A 22,038-nucleotide genomic window follows, 5' to 3' on the forward strand; every position below is an offset into this window, starting at 1 on the left:
TTTTGATTTCATTGTGACTCAGGAGTTGTTTAGCATCATGCTGTTTAGTGTCCATGTCTTTGTGGGTTTTAGGGGGACCTTGTTGGTGTTGATGTTTATTTTTATTCCACTGTGGTCTGAGAAGTCTAAAGAGATTTTTAAAAATTGATTCTCAGGGTACCATGAAAAATATCTTCAGGCCAGGTGCGGTGGCTCAAGCCACCCAGCACCTTGGGAGGCCAAGGCGAGACGATTGCCTGAGCTCACGGGTTCAAGACCAGCCTGGGCAACATGGTGAGACCTCGTCTCTATAATGAATAAAAAAACTAGCTGGGCTTGATAGTGCATGCCTGTAGTTCTGGCTACTTGGAAGGCTGAGGTGGAAGGATCACCTGAACCCAGCAAGTTGAGGCTGCAGTGGTTGGGAGCATGCCTCTGCACTCCAGCCTGGGTGACAGAGTGAGACTCTAACTCAAAAAAAAAAAAAAAGAAAAGAAAACAAAGATAGAAAAATGTCTTCAAATATAGACTTTAAAGGTACTGTACAATTAACTTAAATGAGAAAAATCAAATTGCAAAGCTTTGTATTTTTAGTACAACATTCCTTCAGAAAAAAAGACAAGCTCAAGCTATGTATTTATTGTCTTTCTTTTTCTGGATAGAAAAAACTATAAAAATGCTGTAATCCGACCATTATTAGTAGTTACCTTTGGGGCTAGGATTAAGATGAAGTGAAATTAAGGAGTTCTTGCTTTAAAAAAAAAAATCTAAATAGTTGTGCTTTGTAAAAATTTATGTTTCATTAAGATTGTATTCAGTAAGAAAGTTACTTCTTTAATTTTAAAAAACTTTACCTGTGCGATGTCTACTTGTACACCTAATCCTGAATTGTACTCCACATCTTTAAAATAAAATATAAAAAATTATAGAAAATTTTTTTAAGAATCTCTAATTCTAAGGTTTATTTTAATCTTAAAAAAATACCTTGGGGTGAGAGTTATGAGATGTAAGAAGCAGACTAAGCCATACTTAATTCAAATATATAACTGTAAAATTATTTTTTCATTAGTGATTCCGGGAGCAAGTGTACTCTAATCAGTATATGTAGGGTAGGTAAAAAATTCTTTGTTAGATTTTTGAAGTGTTATTTGTTGCTCCAGCTTGCCCTAAAATATTTATTCAGTAATTTATCTGCACTGCATTCCATGTAGTGCTGTGGACAAAAAAAGTTCAGCATTCATTTTGTTGCCTATAAAAAATGCTCCATGAGAGAGTTTAATAGTAGGGATCAGGGTGACTCAAAGCTTGCTACCGTTATGTCCCAGAAATAAATCAGAGGAGAGTTAAATTCCATGCAAGTTTATCTTCTTTTCTGACATTACAATTAAATTATATGCATTCCTAATTTGTATTGAGTTTTTGAGTCTTCAAAAACCTATATGCACATTATTCCTGTTTATTCTTTTCATGATCATTTATGATAGGAGGGACAGGAATTAATGTCTCCATTTTACAATTGAAACTGAAAACGAGAGGACTATAGTGAATGAAAAATCTGAGTAGCTCATCCTGCCAAGTTGCAGATTAATCTATGGCTTCTTATTACTGTTAAGACTTGTCAAAATACCAGGAAGGATCCTTGTACTAACCTGAAAAAATAATCAGGTCAAATTAAGTAATAATTCACATAGTCAGAATTAGGTTATATAAAAAATTGAGTCAAATTTTCAGGGCAGGAAGTGTTAGTTCTTGCAGTGATGAGGGGGACAACTGTCAACACATATACTATGATAGGAGGGAAATCAAAGATCTCCCTGCCCAGGGAGATTTCTTCTTTCATCCTTTTTGAAGATTTCCTTGGAGTCACTTGTATTGGTATTGACTCCATGTGGATGTGTCAAATAAATTATTGGATGAAATGGTGGCTTAATATCTCCTTTCCTCCTTTTAAAAATAGCATTTAAAACTAATGGGCAAATTACAAGAAGAAAACAAGAAACTTCTGCATCGACCTATCTATATTTCTCCAACATACTCTCAAATATATAAATATATATATATATTTGAGAGTATGTTTGAGTCATCATGTCCTTTTACCCTTAAAAACTTCATTGTGCATTTCCAACAAATAAAGATGGTTTTTACCAAAGTCAAACCAATAGTACATTTGTCAAAATAAAAAGATTTGACACAGTATTATTATTGACTCCAGAGTCTATATTCAAATTTCCTCAAGTATCCTCAGAAAGCCACTCACAGCTGTTTTTTTTTTTTTTTTAACTATGTCTAGGATTTAATCAAGTATTGCCTATATCTATTTTTTTTAACAAAAAAATCAACTATCCCCCAAATATTCCAGCTCTTGTGTCTGTTGAGTTTTGGCACAAGATATTGTAACACATTAATATAGACTAGCACCCAAATACCTCCTCACAGCAAATGGAAGTAAGACGGGGGCTGGTCTCCTCAAGTCCCTTCCCAGGAGCCAGTGTCAAGAATGGAGAGTCAGTGTTTGGTAATAAGACAAGGTTTCTGCCCACTGCAGTATGGTCCATAGTTACCTTGTTCTGTTCTCTAAAATAGATTAACACCCATACCCTACAGATGAAGGGATACCTAAATGTTAAGTAGCAGAATACAAATTTAGTATCGCAATTCTGTTGTTCACTGATTTCCACAACACATGTCCATTCTCTTCCTAAAATCATTTAAACAGTTTTCTAACCATTAACATTCTGTGACATTGTCTTGTCATGCTTATTCATGCTTTATGCTTTTGCCCATAAATTCCCTTTTCCTGAAAATGCATTTTTTGTCTCTTTTCTTTCTCTTAAGGTTTTTCTCATTTTAAAGATCTTTCTTAAATGTTGCATTCTCTGTAAAGGTTGTCCTGATGCCTTCAGAAAGAATGAACTGCAGGGACATAAAAGATAGAAACAATAGACACTGTGGACTCCTATGTGTCTGCTGGGGGAAGGAGGGAGGGTTGAAAAGTTATCTATTGGCACTATGTTCACTATCTGAGTTTAATTGATGCCCAAATCTACATATATAACAAATCTGCACATGTCCCCTTAAAATAATTTTTTTTAAAAAAAGAATGTACCACTTTGTGTATTTTCAAAGCACTTTGTAGATCTCTATTTTAAGAAGATTGTTTCATTGTTAATTATACATATGTCAATTCACTATTGAGAATAAAGGTGATCTTGACCTAGTACAGTGCCTGGCACATCGTAGGTACTTAATAAATTATGACTTAATAAATTAGATTTCATTATTCATACGTTTATTGACTCCAATCGGCGTGAATCTATGAATCAGAGAATGTGTAATCTAAGCTCACCCTCAGAGGCTAATGGTCACAGGAAGTTGACGTCTGAGGGATTTACAAACGCAGATCATGACCTTAGTTAATGAAGTCTCATAAGAAGCCGGCCTTTGGAGTCCAACAGGGTAGACTTTAATCAGATGTCATCAATTTTTCCATTTGGTGAAATGGATTTAACTTGAACAATCATTTACTCAATTCTGTGGAGAGTACAGCTTAGACTTGGATATATGCAGACTCTTCAGTCATTCACATTCCATTCAATTTTGAATGTTGGTGACTACTAACCTAGTGGAGACCCAGATGGAAGTTGAGGCTATGTATTCACAGAGGGTTCAGGTTTATGTATGTCTAGCTGTGACAGGATAGCATCACCAGCAATTGATTTTTATGAGGGAGGGACCTGAAAGCCTCATTGTAAGGCACTCGCATGCAATGAAGGAAAAGTTAAGGAAAGAAATCTTGGTATGAGCACAATGGGAGTGTTTTGAACTTAGGAGTGTTAACTTCTGGCCAAACACTACTGACATTGATTTAATAATCTGTGAACTCCTGAGCACTAAACTTTTTTTCATACTACTGGATCGTTGATGGCAGAAAAATATTTTTAGACTTTTAGAAATTTGCTCTCCAAAGTGGTTCAAAATATCAGAGGTACCCTGCAACTTGCAATACGGGTAAGAGACTCCCAAGTGATTCTTAGCCTGTAGCTCCTCTCCTTCCTACACCCATTCCTCAGAAAAATAATCTTCCCATATGACTTCTAAGCTAAGGCCTGTTGGTAAGCTACTTGACATGTATCACCTATTCCTCCTTCCTACCAAAACCCTTAATTTTTCCAGGTATCCATCCCTGCACCACACAGTCTACATGATTAAGAGGAAACTGACACAATCTCTAGCACCAATGATGGATAATAATTCACCTAAAGGAATTAGCACATGGTATTCTCTGGGCAACTACTACTGATGTAGGAGTGGCTTCTGACTTTATTTGGCTCTATCAGACTAAAGTGGGAAACATATATTCCATCCATGGACAGTGATTTCTTTCTCCTTTCCTCTTTATGTTGCTCTAGTTGCTGCTAGTTGCCATGGTATGATCATAATGAGAAGAATTCTTAGGATAAAGCCAACCACTCTAGGCAGCAGACTAGAAAAATAGACAAATCTTGCATCCCTGATACTGTAGCTAGAGCCACTGAATCAAATCATCCTGCAGTTGACTGTTGTGCTCCATGTTATGTAACATAATAAAGTTCCTTACTTTTTAAGCCTGGGTGAGTCACAGTGTCTGTTACTGCAATTGTTACTCTAACTAATATATTATAGGAGCTGCTCATTAGGAAGATTGAGAATATAAAATTTTTTGTTGGATTCAAACAAAACTTAAAGTTAACCTGTCTCATTTAGTAATTTACCTAAGTGTTACCACATCAAATAATAATTAGATCTAAATTATAAACAATGTATATATTAGTAAATGACTAATTTTCTAGGGAGCTGGTAGGATAAAGTGCAAGAAGTAGTGAGAAGCATTCCTTATTCCGAACTGTGGATAGAAATCTTCCACTCTGTTTATTTCTAAGGAAAGGAGTTACACGTGAGAACTTAAGGTTAATATCTAGCTCCCAGTTAGAAAGGAACTGTTGTTTAATGAGTGTTTACTGGAACCCAGACAGTAATTCTGCATGTTTTCTATACCGTTGGAATCAAGCAGTCATTAAAAGCAGTAGATGTGGAGTCACTGCCAACTGGTACTATTGCTATGTGTGCTGGAGCTGGCCAGTATGGAATTGAAAGAGCAGATGGGATGCATGTCTTTCCTATTCTGCTTCATCTAAATTCCACACTTAGATTCCCAAGAACTATAGTCTTAGCTAAGTACATGTACCTCAATGCACAACTACTATTTTCTAAGAGGCTGGTTCCAGAAAAATTTCTAAAACCAGTTGCTTGTAGTGTTAGAAATCAGCCCTTCCACATGAACCCTTAAGCTAGCTGGGTCAAAAGCCTAGACAGACAGCTTTTGTCAAGGTAAATTTATTTCAGAGGCTCTTTTGCTATTTCTTTCTCTTTTTTTTTGAGTCAGAGTCTCACTCTGTCACCCAGGTTGGAGTGCAGTGGCACGCTTACGGCCACCGCAACCTTGACCTGCTTGGACTCAGGCGATCCTTCCACTTCAGCCTTCCAAGTAGCTGGAACCACAGGCACGTGCCACCGTGTCTGGATAATTTTTTGGTTTATCATAGAGATGAGGTCTTGCCAAGTTACCCAGGCTGATCTCGAACCCATGGACTCAGGCAGTCCTCTCACCTCAGCCTTCCAAAGTGCTGGGATTATAGGCTTGAGCCACCTCGCCCAGCTCTGCTATTTCTTACTAATGAAACCTGACTGGAGCAAACATGGGAAGTCCCATCAGGTCATCTTATATTTCGTTTTAGGCAACCACGTTGGGGCTGTGTTTCCTTAACTCTCAGAAGTCCTCTGGATTCCCAATAACTTTTCTGAGATCATGACCTGATCAAGTACAAAAGATTTTGGTTAACATTAACACAAGACTGCTTACTTTGCAACAACTAAGAGGGCTACTAAAGTGATTCTTTGCTTGATAAAAAATAAAGGTCTTTAAAAATGTACAGCTCAGGTTGGAGCACTGTGCTGAAATCCATTCTGGTGGTTGGCTTTTAGCCTAAACTCAGTGCGTTTTTTAAAAAATAGTTAAGAATCCAAGTTGAGAACACTTGAATAAAAGAGGTAGCCTCCACCCAGTAGGTTTGCAGTGACGGCCTGGACGCCAGTCACCTTGGTTGTTCCCTCCAGAGTTAGAGACGGTTGCGCAGAAGACCGCATTCAGTTGGGCATGGTCAACTTGTGACTCGCTTGTCCGTGGGTCACGCTGCACTCCATAGCCTTGTGCTTGTCCCCATGCTCTCACAGTCCCTAGGGCCAGGAGTACATGGCCACCCCACCCTGCCCCTGGCTGCCTGCTCACAACCAACTTGGGGGACACGGACCTTACCTGTCCCCTGGTCAGCGTGTGGCCAGAGCAGGCCCCCGTCATCCCCAGTTGCTCACACTCGCTTAGACACGTTGGCCGGACAGCTACAGCCTCACCAGCAGGAGTGTGTGCACTGGCGGGGTGGGGGTGGGAGTGGGTCTAGACCCCCAGCCCAGGCACCCATCTCACTGTGTGAAGTAGTTTCTCCCCCTCAGCCTGCAAGGGGCAGATTTGTCATAAAAAAGATGACCTCTACTTTTTTCTTTTGAATTTTGATAAGCACTAAGGAAGCTGGAGCTGTTAAATATATCTTGGGGAAATCCTCAGAACTGGCTTATTTGGTGTCTTGAAACCTTTTGCTGCTTTCAACACACATTAGTCAACTGTTTTGTATACTTGTTTTCAATTTTCATTTTGACAGACAAGTACTGTAATTATAGCTATTAGAATAAACTCTCTTAACTAACAAAAGTACATAAAAATAATACATATTCTAATTGCACACATATATTTGTAAAGCCAAACAACTACACAAATGCTGTTTTATAATTTTTGTACTACTAATACATAATTTTTAATGGTCTGATGGTATTTCAACTATAGGAAAATCATAGTTTACTTAATCTTCTTACTTTGAATTTTTAGGTTGTTTAAAATTTTTCTCTATTATAAATATTTCCTTGTAATGAACACCAGATGCACAAATTTAAATGTTTCTAGTAGCATCTTAAAAGATCCTTTTAAACTAAAGGACTGAACTGGTGGAAATCCAGAACCATTGTAAAATGAATCTAGAGACTGGTTTGGAATGTGTCACTGAGTCTAGCAGAGAGTTTGTGAACCAGAACCAGGCAGCTGTTTTGTTTTGTTTTGTTTTGTTTTGTTTTTTCAGTGTAAACAATACTCAAGTCATGGGCCCTACTTCCTGTCCCCTGACCGTTCTTTTCCCCCTGGCATGATGGATTCCATTTGTTTCCCAAATTTACTTTCCTTGTCTTTAGTGTCCCTTCATTGCTTCCAAAGTGCACTCTTGACCAATGTTTTGTTCCATATCTGCCTATTAGGCACTGAGGCGCTTCTGAGAGCCCAGCCAGGTGCCTGTCTGCCTTCTTAGAATTGGCAGCTTGCACCTGCCCTGCTTTCTGGTGAGGCACAAAGAGGTGAACACAGAAAGATTTTAAAGTGTCCCCAGTTAGGGTTGGCAGGCGTTAAGGGCAGGATCAAGAGCAGTGTTAAGATCAAAGAGCTGATACTCTCACAGCACAGAACTCACACTTTTCCTAGGTGCCTTCCAGCCGTGACAGTCACTTTATTTCCTCTTTCTGATTCAGGAGAATGTTTCAGCACCTGCACCTGTGCTGTACATTTCATTTAGGTTTGTCTTCTTGCAAGTGTGCAGGCTCCTATGTTTTAATGAGATCAATTGGCTTTTGACCCTATTCCTCCTTCTACCCTTCTTGCATCTCCTGAAGACCCAGGTGCCTCTCTTGCCTCTGGCTGTCTCAATAATGAAGAGGCCGTGTTGTTCAGTCATTTATTCAGTCATTTGTATTCATAAAAAAGCATAAAGATAATTTTCTTAATTACAGTACTTGATGCTGTGATGTATCTCCCAATTTTCTGCGAGCGGTTTCCTCTGTGTAACAGGCACTTCGCATGAATTCAACACCTTTAATTGCTGGGGAACTTTCTCCAGAAGAGGTAAGACACAAAGGGAAATCAACCTCCCTATTCCATTTAAAGAAAGATTATTTGACTTTGCTCTCACTGGGTTCAGGGAACCTGACTGGGCTACTGCTTTGTGATTTGCATTTACAAACCAACATTAAGCTTCTGGTTTGCACTCTTCATTTGCTAATGAAAGTTCTGTATTTTATTTACCTGCAGGTGAAGGATTAGACCTCACTCTCTCCTGAGATCACAGCTAAAGGAGGGAATGAATAATCTGATGGTCTCTAAAATATGGAGAGAGAAATGTTGCAGCCGTTCACCATAAAATTGAATTCTGTGAATTCATCAGTTAATGGCTGTGGACTGTGGAGTGTGGACTTCCCTCCAAATGTACTGACAAAAAGTCAGCAGGTCTAGGTTTACTGGGTAGAATGTTTTGTAATCTCAGTCCTGTCTACAGGTTTTCAAAAGAACAGCTTGAAAGTAGAATAAATACCACAGCCTACATTTGCTTTTAGGATCATAACAGCTAAATCTCCCTGTTTGATTTCAAAAGTCCACTTCAGCTTTATCAGATGTCAGTTGCTCCAACGAAGCAGAATTTTTTTTTCCTTTTAGTCATTTATAGTCTAATGACAACCACATACTTTTCATTCTGGCTCTGCCCCTCACTCATGCCATCTGAAAGCTCAAGGCTCTCAATGCTGATTGAGAGACATTCTGAAGCTGTAAGTGATGATATCTGGAGTTGGTATGAGTACCTCTTGTTTGGGTAGGGTTGACCTCAGATTTCAAGTAAGCTAGGGATCTCTTGAGTTTTTCTTTCCTTTAACATTTGTTCTTCCAAGTCCCTCAAAGAAGGAAACAAGCACATCTATTTTGTTCCTCCGTCTGTTTTTGATACAACTGTAATTTTCCCTGAACCTCTGCTGGAATTCAGGCTGCTGTTTTGGTGGGTCAGTGCCCTCCATCAGTCACTTCCATGAGTCGATGTATATTGAAGAGAAGAAGATGCTAGAGGCAGAAGTGTTGTGATTGAAGACAGAGATGGAGGTAGAGGGTAGGACCCAGGTTGGATCCAACTCTCTAGTAAGAGAGCATCTTCCCGTGGAAACTGAGAGCATTTTTTTTTTTTTTGGTAGGAATCATTGCCACACATAGAACAAAGCAATGGCATATAGAACCAAGGTTATGATGCAATATGATATGAGGTAGGGAAGAGAGGTCATTTTACATGGCACAAAAAGATAAGTGAAGTTCTTTCTGGCATTTGTAAAGCTTTGCACTCGTTGAAGTCAGAAGACATAATTCCTTGGGCAAAGCTGCATTATCATAGTGGAAACCAGAAATCATGACAGCTAGGAAGGTGCCATTCTTTGGTGGTTTTGCATGGATGAGGAGGCTGAGGTGGAAGAACAAAACAACACCAGTTCTGAGCAATGTTATATACCCCCAGAATATGTAAGAGTAGCTGAAAGAAGCCGAGTTTGGTGGCTCAGCCTGTCATCCCGCGCCTTTGGGAGGCTGAGGTGAGTGGATTGCCTGAGCCCGCGGGTTCGAGACCCGCCTTGGCAACTTGGCGAGACCTCATCTCTACAATAAATCAAAAATTAGCCGGGCGTGGTAGCGCGCGCCTGTAGTTTCAGCTACTTGGAGGGTTGAGGTGGAAGGATCGCCGGAGCCCAGCTGGTCGAGGCTGCGGTGGCCGGGAGTGGCCACTGCACTCCAGTCTGGTCAGCAGAGTGAGACTCCAACTCAAAAAAAAAAAGAAAAAAAGAATAGCTGAAAGGGTGGTAGAGGTTCTCTGGTTAGGCGGGAGGGTTGATCAACCAGCCAAATTGTATATTAACTATAATGTGACTTAATTTGTATCCACAGGCTGATAAAGTCCAGGGGAATCCAAACTACATTTACTTTTGTCTCATACAGTACAAATATGTATTTGGGAGCTCAGTTTCAGTTCACTTTAAAACAGAGGCATTGCACTTTGCCTTAGGGCACTTCACTTTGAGTTAATGCCAAAGTACAAGCAGTCATCATCCTTTTTGCCTCATTTCCATTATTTCTACACATTTGCATCTGATGACTTTTTCTAAAATCTGATGAGATAAACTTTTTCTATTTGTTTTGTGTTGTTCAGAAGTGGAAGCTTGCAGAACATGGTACCCTCCTAGGGATGATAAAAACAAATGCAAAAACTGCTTCTTGGCAGAGCATAGTGTGTGGAATGAGCTAGTTGCCTAATTTAGCAGAAGGGTGAGAGTGGAGAATGGGAATATCAGAAGGGCAACATATGGAAATTCTGAAGAGACTTCTAGGAAGTGAACTTGTAGTGAGAACAGTAGGAGGAAGAAGTGTGTCAAGGGTAATAGTCCTAAAAGCATTTTTTAAAAAACATTTAAGTTATCTTTTAGAAACCTAAATATTCAAATATCTCTTATCTGTCTGTCTGGGTTGATCTATCTATCTATCTATTCATCTATCCATCCTCCTTAAATATATAATGTCAATCTTTAGTTGACTTAGGGTCTTTTCTTTAATCTACAGTACCAGAGTAGATTTGTAACTTTATGTTTATGTGTTTTTAATGTTAAAAATTATGTATTTATTTTCTGATATGCATTTTTTTTGGTCAAAGTAGTGAAAAATTGAATAAGCTTTTAGGATCTTTTCTGGAAAATATTTTATAATCAGGAAAATATTGCCCAATTAGAGCTAGAAGAGTCTCTATCAGTGAACATTTTTGTACCTCCCTGATGTTTTAGTACTATGTCTTTATTTTTTATTTTTTATTTTTGAGTCAGGGCCTCACACTATCACCCAGGTTGGAGTATAGCGGCATGATCAGGGTGAGGCAAGGTAGCTAGTACAGGTTAGGCATTGAAAGATACATTTCTTAGACAGGCATTAGACAGTGTTCAGGCATTTTTCTTATTATATTTTTCCTGCAGGCCAGGCTCTGAAAATCATTTCAGGGTTGAGTCAAAGAACCCATGACTTTGTACCATACTATACCTGGCATTAATGGCTCACTGCAGTCTGGACCTCCTGGGCTCAGGCGATCCTTCTGCCTCAGTATCTGGGACTATGGGTACATGCCATCATGCCTGGCTAATTTAAAAAATTGGGTACATATCTGGGACTATGGGTACATGCCATCATGCCTGGCAAATTTAAAAAATTGGGTAGAGACAAGGTTTTGCTTTTTTGCCCAGGCTGGTCTCTAACTTCTGGGCTCAAGCAATCATCCCACCTTTGCCTCCCAAAGTGCTTTGATTACAGGTGTATACCACCGTGCCTAGCCCTAATACTATGTTTTGTTTTGTTTTTGTTTTTACATTTTTTCTTTTGTTTATTAAAAATTTTTATTTTAAAGATGTGGGGCACAATTCAGGGTTAGGTATACATATGTATACATATGTTCATTAAGTACTATGTGTTTAATAATGCTCTTGTGAAGGACCAGAGAGTGAATGAATAGGAAGAAAATGAGACTGAAGTGAAGAAAGAGAAGGTAGGGAAGGGGTTAGAGAAGAAAATAAAGAAGGATGATGAGGAGGAAGATCATAAGACGTTTTTAATCTGTCTTTAGGGAGTCATTTCAAATAGGTTTGTAGATCCTGGGATATTTTGATATAACAGCTTGTCCCAGTGGCTTTGAAGCAGGAATATTTTGACTCAATCCGAGAAAGGAAAATCCTTAAATGATCGTAATTTTAATTACAAAGCAATATTTGAAACTAACATCCTCTCCCCTATCTTTGAGTTTCACCTCCTTGATTTGTGTACTGAGATGGTTTGGAAGAGGAGAGTAGAACGCAAGGCTGAGGCAAGGAAGAAGGTGGCTGTTAGCAACTACCTCTAGCCACGTAAAACCAAGAGAGAAATGCTTATTAACTTGCTAATCTTGGAAGGAGCAGTCAATTATTTTAAGTACAGACAGTATTCCGTCTCAGAGAAGTCCTTGGAATTGTAAATTGTCTCTCTCACTACTCAGTTGCCTTCAGTTGATTGTGTGGATGCCATCTTTCCTATTCGACTGGATTCCCTCTCTGCTTTCCTGGATCGATGGACCACCACCTCAACTTTCTTCTTAGTATGTACTTGCTTCATGCAGGGGGCAGTTTTGGTGTTAGGTTCCAGTTCTTCTAGTTTTTCTATGCATCAGTCTATTTGACTATATCATGCCAATGATAAAACATGGCAATATTAGTTTTTATAAAAATTCCGAACATATGTAATGGACATAAGAAATTAGAGGATAGTATTTCACACTAATCATCTTCTTTGCCATTTCTGATCATGTCGTGCTGGACCCTCAAAGACCTCAAGAAAGAAGACACTGTGTCCGAGAGGCCAAAGAAATGACTTAGAGACAATGGACGAGACATGGGCTTTATTCAGGCACTTACAGAGAAGGTGGTCCAAGAGGGACTGGCTAGACAGGAAAAGCTGCTCCAGATTGTAAAAGGCAAATAGATTATATAGCATTTTACATAAGTGTGGATTGTGGGGTTAAGTGTGAAGAGAGAAGGGTTTCTAATCAGCAGGTGCAGTGTGAGAACATGCTTGCATGTATTCAAAATGGCTGCTGTTTTTCTCTAGGGGTGGGATTTTTATTATTATAATGAAATAAAGGTAGCCAAAGGTTCTGGGCTTTGATCCAGGCGAGCTTGATCTGGTCTGAACCAGTCTGGGAGACCAACTGCCCAGAGAAATACATTCACTATGCATAGCTGCAAGATGTGGTCAGCAGACACGGAGAACACCTTGTCCATGGCCTCAGCATGACTTGCATGCCCAGACACAGAGCCTGAGAGGAAGGAGACATCTTGGATTAACCATTTCCAGCATCCCTCCCTGGGCTCCAACCCCCTGTGTGGAGCCATATCCAGTATGTTCTTATGTTGAACTGAGTGTATGTTGTTCTACAGATCAGCAAGCAGAAGGGCAGTGTGAGATATGGCCTAGATGATCAATAGGTGATGGCAAACTCAGCAACTTCCCAATTTGCCCAAGTTGGAGTTCACCATCTGGCTGTGGATATTAGTGTTTCCACACCATTCATATGTTGGGATTAAGAAGGATGTGTTCAATGTTCCAAGCAAAGGCACTGATTCTTTCAAGTGTCACAGTTACTTCTTGTGGCCAATTATATTCCTCCCAAAGAAAATGACAGACTGTGAACGAAATAACCTACTCACATGCAATATTTAATATTAAAATCTGAAAGAACTATCCCCCTACTAGGTTTAACACAGAATATACTATTTGGAAGATTTTTCATTGACCTTTTAAAACACACACATATATATTTTTCTTTCTTTTATCTGCTCATTGGGGTAATGTCTCAAAATATTTCTGTATACTTCTGTCCACTCATATCAAATAAGACTTAGAAGCTAAACAAAAACAAACAACTATTTTAACTGTAGCTTTTGTCACCTATTTTCACTTTTTTTTTTTTTCAGCTCAAGAGTTAATCTCTTTTAAAACTTGGAAGTTGGGAAAATCATGTTCCATAATAGCACAGGGCATAAGCCATATAACACTCAAGATACAGAGTGTGGGGTAAAATTGAAACACCAGTTAATTATCAATGATGGAGTTTCCCTGAGGATAACCTGGCCAAGGCAAAGTCATTTAGAAACTCCTTGAGCCAACTGAAGCCAATTTCATAATGCAGGAGAATGACCAAAGTCAGAATGTCTGTTTACTATGTACTTTCAGTTATTCTATACTTCTGAAAATTCTGTGATTTAGGAGTGTGTGTGAGTGTGTGTGTGTGTGCGTGTGTGTGTGTGTGTTTGTAGTTAAGATGGGCTTCTCTGGCTTGTACTACTACGTAACAAAATATAAAACTGACTCAAGTGAGAGCCATTCAAAAAGATCCTTGCAAAAAAACAAAAAAAAAAAAACCCAGCTGCACTTGAATTATGATTTGAGAATTATGAACATTGTTAGTCATTTTGAAAAAAGAATTTAAATAATTTTGCCTTTTGATTTTTTTTTAAATCTGCCTTAGTGCCAAAATAATTTTGGAGTTTATAGGAGAAACACTCCAGATCAAACTGCTTTCATTTTGACCTTCTATTACCAACATTTATGATATTTTTTACTAAGCATATTCTTTTGGAATAATTTTAGGTTTACAGAAAAGTTGCACAGATAGTATTACCATAATTCTAAACTAGAAAAAATTAAGCAAATAGTGTTATTGATATTATCATGCCTTATATTTTCATAAAATTTATTAATTTGAAAATAGGACCCAACTAAATTCCCTTTTTGAATGAACACTGTCACACTTTAGAGTATTATTCTACTCTAGACAGCCTACTGTAAACAAGGTAATTTTCCAGTGTCTATTCCACTTCGCTTTCTCCACGCCATCTTATTGCTTACTCATTACTTGCAGTCATTTTTTGAATGCCTCTCATTCTGTCGACTCCACCCATACCTTCTCTGCCCTTTCATATTTGACTACCATTTAGCATTCAGCTCATAGCCCATCACCTCCTCAAAGTCTCTTTATGCTAACTGCTATAATCTAAATGTTTGTGTCCCCCCAAAATTCATATGTCGAAATCTAAGAACCAATGTGACAGTATTAGGAAGTAAGGCCTTTGGGAGATGATTAAATTATAAGGGTAGAATCATCATGAATGGGACTAGTATCCTGATAAAATAGGCCCAAGGGAACTTATTTGGCTCTTCCACCACATGAGGACACTGTGAGAAGGTGTTATTTGTGAACCAGAAAACAGCACTCACCAGATATCAAATCTGCCACTGCCTTGATCTTGGACTTCCTAGCCTCTAGAACTGTGAGAAATAAATTTCTGTTATTTATAAGCTACCCTTCTATGGTATTTTGCTGTAGCAGCTAACAAAATAAGATACTAGCTTAGCCTGGAGTGATTTATCTCTCCTGAACTTTTAAGACTGCTATTGTCTGGGTTAATAATTCGGGAATTAATTATGCTCTTCCTTCTGTCTTCTCTTGGCATCTTGGACTGCTAGTTAAATCTTGCACTATTACCTACATTTTAAATGTTTGTATTTGATATCTTTTACCATGCTGTAAGATACTTGAGGACAATTCTTATTGTCTCTTTTGTCTTATCACAGCCCCATGAAAGAGGTCTTGTAGCCAGCATTTCTCAATGAATATTTGTGTTTTGATGTGGTTGGAATTTATTTTTGTGAGTCTAACTAGTAACTGTTAGGAAGTGTTGAGTTCTTACCACAGGGGTTGTAACTTATAACTACTTTTAAATGTAATTTAACTTAATCCTCGTAGTTCACCCATTAATTAGTATTTTTATCTCCTTTTTCCAGATGCAATGATTATGTGCTGAGTCAAATACTTACAAATTACATAAAACAGAATGAGAACAAAGTTGAATTGAAATAACAGGAAACTTTATGGTTCAAAAAGTACAGAGAAGCAACTGTTCTGTGATTCATAAAATGTGTACTATTTTAAAGTGTAATAGCTGACATACTTAAGCAACGTTGGCTCTTTATGATTTTTGAAGGTAATTTCTGATTAGAAATACAGATGGTCCCTGACTTTCAATGGTTCAACTTACAATACTTATAATTTGTTGACTTTACTATGGTGTGAAAATGATATTCATTCAGTTGAAACTGTATTTCAGTATGGTATTTAGTAAATTACATGAGATTGTCAATATTTTACTACAAAATAAACTCTGTGTTAGATGATTTTTGCTCAGCTCTAGACAAGGCCAAACTATGATATTCAGTAGGTTAGGTGTATCAAATGCAAATTATAGACTTACAATATTTTCAACTTGTGATGGTTTATTGCGATGCAGCCCTAAAGTTGAGGAGAATCTTTATAATGGGATCTATTTTCAGTGTCATTCTGATTTTTCATTTTCAGATGATATTTCTGATTCACCAGTTATGAGGCATCCATCCACTTAAAACAACTGTAAGATTGATGGTACCCCTGAAACAAGCATTTAGGTACAGTTGGTACATTTAGGAAGTTACTTCGAGAAACAGAAATGAGGAAATTTAAACAGTGAGACAAGAAAGGAAGACAAGTCAATAAGGGATGTGTTTTTGAGGTGGTTTCTAACATGGAAAATGAGGACTCTTTGAGTAATCATTTTGAAGATGCCTCAGAAATATCCCATCAGAAGACGTGAGGCTGGAGCATGTGTACAACCATTTTCTATCCCACACTGTGTTGTCCCTGGGTGCATTAACTCCCTTGAAATCTTTGACTACCTTGTGCTCATGCTGAGTAGATCTCCACAGCTTTGGAACACTCTTCCATTTTGGTTTGCTGAAGATGGGAGAGTAGCAGTGTGTGTGGAACAGTTTTCCACCACTGTGATGAAGTCATGTGACCAAAGAGGAAATGTGGCAAAGGTACCATAAATGCCAAATGGCTACCACCACTGGCTTATTTATGTAAACTTATCTATATTATCTCATCTTTTATAACAAATATATCATCAGAATGAGCAGTTTCATGGGGTAAATGGGATGGACACATTACAGTTATTAAAATTAAAATTTCTATTTGTATATTACTTATAATTAGTTAGAAAACACACCAGTGGTTGATGTGGGTGGCACTGAATTAAAATGAAGTCTTTGGGCAAGTGGTTTAAGGACAAATTACATCAAAGATAAAATAATTTGTAAGAACAAGAACGCTAAAGAACCAGATCTTTCAGTTTGATGCTTTATTGTTCACCATACACAATTGGAACAGACACACAGTTTCCTATGACAGAGGACATAATACTGTACTTTCTTAAAGAAGAGTGTCCCACAAGAACGTAATAGCTAATTCCCAAGTGGTGAAGCGAGTCAGCCATACACAATTCTAAAATGGATAGAAGGAAACATATCAAAGCATATCACAGGCAACATGCGAGTCAATAATATTGTCACAGTAATCCAAAGCTAATCACTACATGTGTTAAATGTTGAGGCTTAAGTTCACCAAGGGCCTAGGTCCCTGAGCTAGCTCTGATCTCTATGTTTAGCATACTTGGATAAATCCAGAGTTGTAAAGGACCCTGAATAATACACACATGTATAAATATTTTTAAATGTAGGATGACAATATAATATAGAAAACAGATATATGCATATATATGTAGTCACTTGGAAAATTAGGGCTATAAGAATACTTTTAGAATTATAACACATAAGACAAATAGTATACTGTAATTTCTATAGGAAATAAATAAAATTCACAAAGTTTAGAAAATAAATATAGCTGACATAAACATTTCTTCTTTATATTGTTGTATATGGGTGATTATTTCCTCACCAATGTAAGCACAGGTAGGACTCTTACTTCTTCTACTTTTTTTTTCTGCACCGGTTGTCTTCCTTATGAATCCTGATGAATTTGATTGGCTTTGGATACATATGCTTAATATCCAGAGCCTAGCTCTAAGTTTTATTTGTATCCACTTTTCCTTCCTCATCTTATTTTTCTCACATGGAGTGTTTTTCCTTTAACTATCTAAATAAAATCTGTTCTTAAAGGAAATCATATCTTCTTTACAAAAGTCTCTTTAAGGACTCCAGGCTCCATTGATGCTGCTTTCCCTCTGAGGAACTCAGTTGTTTGTATTCTGAAACCACACAGTTTGGCTTCCAATAATATATCCTATTTTTCTTGGATACTTCTGTGTTAATATGCTGTCACTAAATTGTGGTCTTCTTGAAAGCAGAGACATTGTTTAAGTGTTCTTCATTTCTCATTTTAAATTAGGTGATGGATGTGAGGGATGCTATTTGAAATTGTCACACATGATATATACATAAAGTTTGCTCAGACCATCATCTGGCATGCTTCATGCAGTGCCTTTTACTGAACCAGGAGAACTGTTAAAAAAAAAAAACCCAAAAAACCCAAACAAGTTATCTTATTGTGAGGATAGATCTACAGGCAAATTGTATTTTCATGATTTTAGAATATATTCCTTGGTTTGGGATTCATTGATTTGCTCATTCATTTAGCAAATACTTAGGGACACCATCCAATAGATATTAGCTAAATAACAATTTAGAAAATGTGTGGAATAAGTTTATTTTAAGGTGGGCTTCTAGGTAATTTTTATGTGTATAAATATTTTATTTTTCTTAGTTTGGCCTCTTTACTGGAGTATCTTCAACATTTCAAAAACTATTTTTATTGACTTCTGAGTTCAGATGTCTGATTAGATGGAGTCTTACTCTACTGCCTCATTATATTTGTTTGTTTATTTTCTGAAAAGTCTCCATGTTTATCAATATCTGTCCATATCATTCTTGAGAAAGTTCATACTCTTTTTTTTTGGAAGTCGGACAACAGCCACATGCAAAAATTGAGTTCATTATTCTGTGAGGAACAAAATAATCACCTATGGGTACTGCTTTGGGGCACAGATAAATTCAAAGAACTCTAGCTGACTTCATTGTTTATCCTATTCTTTTAACTTCTATACTTTTCAAAGTACTTTAATTTCCATTAATCCAGTTGAGATCTGGTAGTATGGACTTGACCTAGATGCCTCCCCATGAGGTCATGCATGCAGTCAGTATGTAGATTTGCTGCTTATAGACCATTAAAACTATCTTTCGTTCCTTTGATGAATCCAGATTTGATAGTTCTGGACAAATCCAGATTTGATAGTTCTGTTCTAGTTGTACTATTTCATTCAGTTCTATTTTTCCAGATGTAATTTGAATTAATATGAATTAATTACTTTATATTGGATTTGCCATGAATGTGCTTAGTGTAGAAAAAAGTAAATGGGTCCGACAACATTGTGTATAAACATTCATGATCCATCTTGTCAAAAGAGATTGCAATAGTCACCCCTTATTCATGGTTTGGTTTCTGTGGTTTCAGTTACCTGCACTTAACCTCAATAAGAAAATATTCAATGTAAATATACAGATCAATAAATAAAATTTAAATAAATTTTAAATAAAATTTAAATTTACAACTGAATAGCATGATGAAATCTTGTGTAACCCCAGTCCATCCCTCCAAAGATGTGAATCCTGTCTTTGTTCACACTGTGTACACATCCCACCTGCTAGTCACTTAGTAGCTGTCTTGGTTATCAGAGTGAAAAAATATAGTATACAAAGGATTTGGTACTATCTGTAGTTTCAGGTGTCCACTAGGGGTTTTGAAATGAATTGCCCAGGAATAAGGGGGTCTACTGTATTTGAATATTAAAACCAGAACCCTATAGATGTAATTTATATCAGAATAGTCAGCATTTATTGCTAACCATTTCAGTAACAAATCAGTTCCCCAATGTGCAAACCCTGTAGGTCTGCTGCTGGGTGATGAAATTGTACTTATAGACATCATTTTTCCCTAATTTAAAAATGATTTTATGAAAATGAAAGTTTGAAGAACAGCAACACATTCTCTTATACATAAATATGTTTGAAAGAACATTTATACTTTAACTTAAGATGTTTCATGCCCAGATTTAGTCTTGAGTGAAGTTAGATGAATCTTCCAGCTCCGAGGGAAGCGATGCTTGTGCAGAGATGAAAGTTTAATGGGGAGGAGAAGGAGAGAAAAAAATACTTATCATCATAGAGCTCTGTGATTTCTTCATGTGCATTATTCTATAAACTTTTTTCACTCAGTCAAATCTTATTTTTGATGGCTATTTACTGTAGACAGCTAAGCTTAAATGGAAAATAAATTGCTAGAAATTTTCTTTTTTGTTTTTTTGAGTAGTAGTCTCACTCTATCACCCAGGTTGGAGTGCAGTGGCACTCCCATGGCCACCACAGCCTCGACCTGCTGGGCTCAGGCGATTCTTCTACCTCAGCCTTCCAAGTAGCTGGAACCACAGGTGCAAGTCACCATGCCCAGCTAATTTTTTTTATTTACTGTAGAGGAGAGATCTTGTCAAGTTGCCCAGGCTGGTCTTGAGCTCCTGGACTCGGACAATCCTCTCACCTCTGCCTCCCAAAGTGCTGGAATTACAGGCGTGAGCCACCATGCCCGGCCACTAGAGATTTTCATGTTTGCTTCCTCCAGAATAAGTGACTCCAAATCTTTGAAACATTTTTATTTAAACCTGGGACCAAATGGTTGCTCCTGGGTGCTCTCTCATTCACATCTAGTGTCCTTACTTCATATATAAATATTCTAATCCTATGTGAGTTGCAATTGAGAGGCAAAACTAATATTAAATATGGTATTTATAAAATTCACAGATTTATGGATTAACTACAAAAAGGTTAATGTTTTCTTTTTTTCATCATGTTTACAGATTTAACGTAGTTTAGAATGATATAACTTTTTAATTCTTTAAGAACAGACCAGAACGGTATAGACCCAATTTTTATGAGACTTACTGTTCTTATTATTCCAACATAGTTTTCTGCAAATAAAACAATTCAAGTATCAAGAATTCAAGCTTAGCTACACTAAACTCAGTTATATGCCTATAGCTTTTCCTTTGATGTTATTAGTTGTTTAGCTCAAACAAGCCATTTCTTTTGGTGTTTTATCAAGGTGTATTTTTCTGTACATTAAATTTGTTTAAGATTTATTAGAGAGTTTGAGCTTGTCTTATTTTTTTTTCAGTAGAGTATTTGTCTTGTATGCGTTATGTTTGTTCATTATATTCATGATCTGTGCCCTTTACCTCAGGTACAAGATTTAAGCAAAGACACTAAGCCATTAATGAAATTGGAAGTAACAAAATAACTCAAGGAGTTGTATTAAGGGAAGCTCTTAATAACATTATTTCATTCCCTCAGCAAATTTTAATCTAGTTCTTTATTTTTCATTTGATAGTATATTAGATTTTGATTATTTATGAAAATACTGTATGATTTAGTATAGTGTGATAAAGAATACTTTAAAAAGTTGTGTCTCTTCTCTAAATATTAATTGGACAGTAAACAGGAATGTTTAATTTTATAATGGCATTTGTGTTATAGTTGAAACACTATGATCTGTGTTCTTTTGAATTTCCCATGTGGTCCAAGACTAGCAGATATTGGCAAATAACTTTTTAAAAATTAACATGGAAAAACTGAGCCCACATATTAAATTTCCAAAAGTGGGAAGAGTATTTTGTGTTCTGTGTATATCATATATAACTAATTGTAATTTTTTCAATATCTGAAATTACCATTTTGTAAAATATACTTTAATTAAATTAATTAGGCCATCAGGTCACAGGAATTTAGTCACCATGCCAGCTTAGTTAAAAAAAGGAGAAACTGATTTTCTCTGACTAGTAGTCACACTATTTAGGAAAATAGCATAGATGTCTGGTTGCTGGTCTTATTATCAAAGAAATCACAGTTGTGAGATTGTGAGGAAGATGATGTGAAGTATCGACCAGATGCCTGAGACATAGTAGATGTTCAATGATATTAGTTTCTTTCCCTAATGAAAATAATCTATTCTATGCTAATTCCCTTTGTCAAGCAATGTATGCACATGTGGGTATGTATGTACCTGAACATGTGCTGGTGTGACTTGGGGTTGGGTCACTCTGATGCTCTATTTATATGAGGCCAAGTTTAATATTTAATTCAGGATGAAAAGCCAGCTAACAGCTTGCTTAATGTCATGCAGATAGACTTTCAGGATATTTTCTGCAAATGTTTGTTTGTATTTGTTTATTGATACAGTGGCAGGATAAGAATGTTTTCCTGGAGAAGATGAAGGCAATTTTCATAAAAGCATATTCTAGAATGAGGCTGGATGGCAGAGTCTCCATGGAGCAGCATTTTAAAACAAGTTTCCACCACAGTATGATGTATTCTTCATTAAGAAGGTGGAAAGGAGTAATTATCATTAGCCATTAGGTTCCAGAAAAAGCCCATAAAATAGGGACATAGGCTGGAAAGGGAACATGTCAGCCTATGGGGCATTTAAAGGTATGGGCACTTTTTGATCCAGTCATTAAAAATGAGTAATTACTGAACCATCACCAGGGCAATTTATACCCTTGGAGATATTGATTTGGTTAAATCTCAATGGGTGGGTCATTTGAAAGGGACTCAGTTAGGACCTG

Source organism: Carlito syrichta, unplaced genomic scaffold, assembly GCF_000164805.1.
Source record: "Carlito syrichta isolate Samal-C Ts95f unplaced genomic scaffold, Tarsius_syrichta-2.0.1 Scaffold64104, whole genome shotgun sequence".
Classification (NCBI taxonomy): Eukaryota; Metazoa; Chordata; class Mammalia; order Primates; family Tarsiidae; genus Carlito; species Carlito syrichta.